The sequence below is a fragment of the Pseudopipra pipra genome, chromosome 9 (genome assembly GCF_036250125.1).
Source record: "Pseudopipra pipra isolate bDixPip1 chromosome 9, bDixPip1.hap1, whole genome shotgun sequence".
Lineage (NCBI taxonomy): Eukaryota > Metazoa > Chordata > Aves > Passeriformes > Pipridae > Pseudopipra > Pseudopipra pipra.
Genome location: NC_087557.1, coordinates 1,027,277 through 1,032,859, shown reverse-complemented (window position 1 = coordinate 1,032,859; position 5,583 = coordinate 1,027,277). Strand labels below are relative to the sequence as shown.

The window sequence follows — 5,583 nt, the reverse complement described above, 5'->3', positions numbered from 1 at the left end:
TATATACACATATATATACATATATATAAATATATAATAAGTAAATTAAGAATGAGTAAAAATATATATACATATATAAACATATATATATAAATATATAAAAAGTAAATAAAGAGTGAGTAAAAATATATATATACATACATATACACATATAAACATATATATAAATATATAATAAGTAAATTAAGAGTGAGTAAAAATATATATATACATATATATACATATATATCTAAAAATATATAATAAGTAAATTAGGAGTGAGTAAAAAAATATATATACATACATATACACATATATATATACATAAATATATATATATGTGTATATATATACTGTGCATGGCTTCTACAGACCCAGTTTATTTATGGGCAACTCTCTCTTTGGATGTTCTGCACACCCCTAAAGATGTGTACAAATGCACACAGGATGTCTCCAATAAAAACAGCACAATAACTTTAGATTCTGTTAAAAAGGAAGGCACAAACTGCTTTAAGAGCCAGGCTTTCTTTTACAGCCGGGAGAGTATTTCTGGGCAAAATGCAAAATTCCATTCTTAGCTTCCTTTGCACCCAAAAGGAGTGGGAGGACTTCTTTAATTCTCAAACTTCTTTAATTCTTTTTTGTTCCTTTGCTCCTGCTCAGACATTGCATAAATCCTTTTGAAAATCCATGTAATCACAGTGTGCAGGAAGAAGGTGGTGTATTTTTGCACTTTATGCCAATTTAAGAAGAGCCAGCTATGCCAGCCTTATTGTTATCCTTTTTGGAACACTTAGGAGTAGATTGAGGCAGGTAATTTGTCCCAGTAAAGCAGTATAAGTTTTTTGTACTCCAGCAGCATTTTATATTAAAGCAAAATTTAAAAAAATCCTTTTTCTGTGTGCTTGTGTATAAAAAAAATTCCTTCTTCCCATCCTTCAACCTTCCTGGTAAATCCCAGACCATTCCCAGTGTCTCCCTAAAGGAGCAGTTGTTGCACAGTCGTGTTTGCTGCTCTTGGAGCTCCAGGGGTGGGATGGCACAGGGTGTGCCAAGCACAGGGTGTGCCAAGCACAGGGTGGCAGATTTCATCTCCACACACAGAATTTCACAATTTCAGATCTCTTCCAGCTCTCTCAGCTGTGTTGACATATTTTTACCTACTCTGCTGCAAACACTTCTGTGGTGTAGCCACACAAAGCCCATCTTGTGGATGGTGTCTCTCTCCTCTTCCCAAATATTTTGTCACCTTCTGGCACCTCTAAAAATTTTGCTTACAAGGGAAAGAAGTTGAGAGGCGAGGTGAAAACACACTTTTGGTCTATGTGAACACCTGGGTTTTATTGACAATATTTATATAAAACTGGTGTTTTTAGCAAAAGATTTTAAATTTTCAAACCTTTATTCTTTATGTGGCATAAAAGAATGCAGGAATTTTTGACAACAGGAACTTTTGGACACAAATTCAATGAAAAAATTATTTAAAGACAATCAGTTCATTGCAGAACACCAACCACTGTGAGATTTGTGTTGGGGATTTTAGTGTCCACGTTTCCACAGGTTTTGCTCCCATCACTTTAAAAAATAGAAAAAACTCTAATTTTTGTTTTCTTTTCCAGTGGTGGTAAAATTTGTGAGCTACTGATGCAGAGATACCAAAAAGGAACACATCCCCTTGGTATTTTTTGTAGATATTATTCTTTAAAAAATGACATTTCAGTGTCACTCTTCAGTGGCATTCTCTGCCATCTTAGAGGATGAACTATGGCTCAATATTCTTTACATAAAGGATAAAATAATTGATATATTCACTCTCTAAAAAACATTTTGTCTGTGAAACTCTAATGCGAATGGAAGGAAGAGAAATTAAAGGGGAGGGAGGATTTCTCCTTAGTGAGGATAATTTAAAGAATTATTGATTAATTATTATATTACAATTATAATGTAGCATTATTATGTAATGATATTATATATTATATATTAGGGTATATAACTAATAATTATTTATTTAAAGAATTGCTAATTCTATGAAATAATTATTAATAGAATTACCATGTGTATGGCCACTCCACCTCCTCATGTGCTCATCTTTCTAGGAAAGTTCTTCACAGGGAAAAATACAATTGATTTTTTGGGAGGGATGAAGCACCTGGAATTTAGTGCTTAAATGCTTTTAAGAAACCATGGACTGTGTTAATGTTGCCTGTGCTTATCCCACATACAAAAATACAAGAATAGACCAAAGCACTTGAGAATATACCAGAAAAAACAGTGTGATGGCCTCTTTTTTATGCTTCTCTTTCCTTGAACTTGAGTGGTTTTGGGATGATTTTGGTTAATTTTTATTCATGTGTCTAATTATTCTGTGTTCAATTATCATTTTCACGGGAATGGGGACCAGGGAAACCACAATATTGTTTCCCAGTGAATATAATGATAAGTATAAGAAATTAATAATGAAAACATGAGAGTTTGAGCTTTAGCTGAAGTTTTTTCATGTTTAAAGGATTGGAACCTGTCAGAGTGTTCTTGTTGTTTCAGAGTGGGAAGGTGGTTTTGGCACAGTGGGAAATACCAGGAATGTCACATGAACCTGAATTAAACTCTGTGTTTGACAGAACTGTCACTCTTAACAACTTAAAAAAAATCATTTCCTTAGCTATTGATCACACAATATTTTTAAAATAATAATGTTTCTTAAGCACAGCTTTTGTGCCCATGAATTTTGCTTATCTGCAGGTACATGTTATTGCCACCTCAGGCCAAGAGAATCAGTCTTGGCCTGAAAATATTTGTGGACAATTTCCTTTGTACCCTTTTTTTTTTTTTGTGGAAATCATTAAGAAACAGATTTTCAGTTGATCATCCCATAAATTCCCATGGAGTTTTTTTCCTCACCAACTTTTTAGGTGGGATTTATTCCACAACTACTGCAAGTGTCAGTAAAATAGTGAAGAGACAGGAGGAAAGGGGGACATCTGGAAATGAGGGAAGGGCCTCACCTGTGCTCTGTCTTATCCATCATTAAAGAAAAAACAACAACAAAAAGAAATAAAATATAATAAAACGATTTTATGACTCCTTTTTGGTGGTATTGGAGTAGACAACAGTAAGTCTGAGGATGCCCTACCACTCCCCAGCAAAAATTGTATGCTAAGAATCAGAATTTCATCTTCTAAAAGTCTCAGGAAATACTTCAGGGAAGTATAAAACTGGCTAAAACCTTCAGTTCTGTTCCATCTGTGCTCCAGGGGAGGGATGGCCATGGTGGCTCTGGGTGAGGGAGCTCAGGGTCAGAACCTGCCTTGTCATGGGAGTCCCAGAGATCTCCATGGATGAACTAAACCATCCCAACCCACTTTATTAGACACAGATCTGTGTTTAGTCAAGGGATCAAAAGCTTCTGAAAAGCCCTCTGAGAAGGGCTCCCATCCATCCCCGGGGTGGGGAAGGGTCGTTTGAGGGTAGAAGCAAATTGTTAAAACACAGTCAGCATTAAATCACAGAATAATCAGAGAATCCTGGAATGGTTTGGGTTGGAAGGGACCTTAGAGCTCATCCAGTGCCACCCCTGCCCTGGGCAGGGACACCTTCCACCAGCCCAGGTTGCTCCAAGCCCTGTCCAACCTGGCCTTGGACACTTCCAGGGATCCAGGGGCAGCCACAGCTTCTCTGGGCAACCTGTGCCAGGGCCTCCCCACCCTCACAGCCAACAATTCCTTCCCAATATCCCATCTAAACCTACTTTCTTTCAGTGGGAAGCCATTCCCTGTGTCCTGTCCCTCCATCCCTTGTCCACAGTCTCTCTCCATCTTTCCTGGAGCCCCTTCAGGTCCTGCAAGGCCACAATCAGGTCACCCCAAAGCTTCTCCTCTCCAGGCTGAACAATCCCAACTCTCTCCCCTTTCCTCCCAGCAGAGCTGCTCCATCCTCTGCTCATCTTGGTGCCTGCTCTGGACTCTCTCCAGCAGCTCCACGTCCTTCCTGTGCTGGGCCCTCCAGAGCTGGAGGCAGGATAAATAATTAAAGAATAATAATTAGCTGACATAAAAGAAAACGAGACCAGTTGCATCCCAGACTGTTCCACGTACAGTAAAACACAGTAGCAAACACATCTGTTAACTCAGAGTTTTGATTATTGCTGTGAGTTTTAAAGAGACTGATTCACCAGCAACTCCCCATTAGGCAAAGATTGAGTTTATCCAGTCTCCTGAAACACTCTCATTAAAAATGCCAGATGTATAGCTTTACCATGCTTTAGATTTAGACTCCAATCCAAACATGTCAACAGCTTTCAAGGTGTTAGTGCAGATCAAGGGAGAAGAGCTTTTCACTTCAGCTTTTCCTTTCTGTTCTGCTAATAGGGTTAACACCTGTTTTCCAAGGACAGGGAGCAGGATCCTGCTGCAGACAGTTGCTTAGAAGAGTAAAAGACAGATTGAAGTTGGCAGGATATTAAATAAAGTTCGGCACTTTGAGGTTCCTAATCAAGCTTAGAGAAAGTTTACAAAATATTTATGAACTTACCTTTCCTTTGGATAGGTTTTTTTTTCTGCTGTTCCAAATGTAGAACTAGTTACTGAAATTGTTCCAAAGGCTCTGACCTCTCTCATCAAGGCGTGACTTTGCTGTGGTTGTTGTGTAAGAGCTCTGAAACATATCAAAAAGGAGAAAAAGCAGCAGACTTTCTCTTTTTTTTTTATGATCTTGCAACAGTCTGACAAGACATAGCTTAACAACAGCTTATTCTGTCTAATTGGGATGCAGAGTGGACAAAGTCATAGATATTTTAAATCTGAAAGTAAGAGAAGTTGGAGACATTACAGGAAGGAGAAAACAGGACAAGGACAGTTTGAGGAGACATTCTATCATCAAATTTTCTCGTTGGAAAAACATTTTAGACACTTTATTCTTTTTTTTTTTTCCCCTCATACACATCAAGGGTACTCAGACAAGCAGAAATAATGGCCTCTGGCTAATGATTGAAAGGGAATGTCACAGAATGGGAACCCAGACACGTGTGGCTTGTAATGAATCTCCCTCTTCTCCCTTCTGTTCTACTCCCTCCAGGTAAAATGGCAACACTGGGTGTGTATTTCTCTGGAAACAGAGAAATATTAAAGGTTGGAAGGGATCTCCAGAGGTCACCTGCTCCAATCTCTCAGGCAGAATAAGTGCAGATCACTCAAGGCCTTTTCCAGGCATGATTTGTCTGTCTCCCAGCATGGAAATTCCACATCATCTCTGGAAATCTGTGCCAATATTAGATCACCCACATGCAACTATTTTTTCTCATATCTGACAGAATTTTCCTGTTGCCCTTACTCATCCCATTTCCCTCCACTTTGGCCAGAAGGATTTTATGGAAGACTCAATCAATATCAACAATGGAGTGTCTCAATCTTCCCCATGTCTTTCCCCACTGATGGACTGGGCTCCTTTTCCCAGTCTCCCACTGGGTCCTGCCAAAAAGGTCTCCTAAAATCCAGAGCTGTGAATCTGCTGGGTCACTTTTCTCAGATTTTAAAGCTGCCCCAGGTGTTGGTTCTGCAGCCACAGCCTCGGCCTCCTCATCCTTGACCTGCTCTTCCCTGCTTGGAACAA

General features: G+C 38.8%; 1 long non-coding RNA gene across 1 annotated transcript; it reads right to left on the bottom strand.

Moving 5' to 3' along the window:
• Positions 1–894: 894 nt before the first annotated feature.
• Positions 895–5,354, bottom strand: LOC135418593 (uncharacterized). The gene is made up of 3 exons (XR_010432552.1): positions 4,507–5,354; positions 3,725–3,983; positions 895–1,252 (listed from the first exon to the last, which is right to left on the bottom strand). It is a non-coding gene; the product is annotated as an uncharacterized LOC135418593 (long non-coding RNA).
• Between the last annotated feature and the right edge of the window lie 229 nt (positions 5,355–5,583).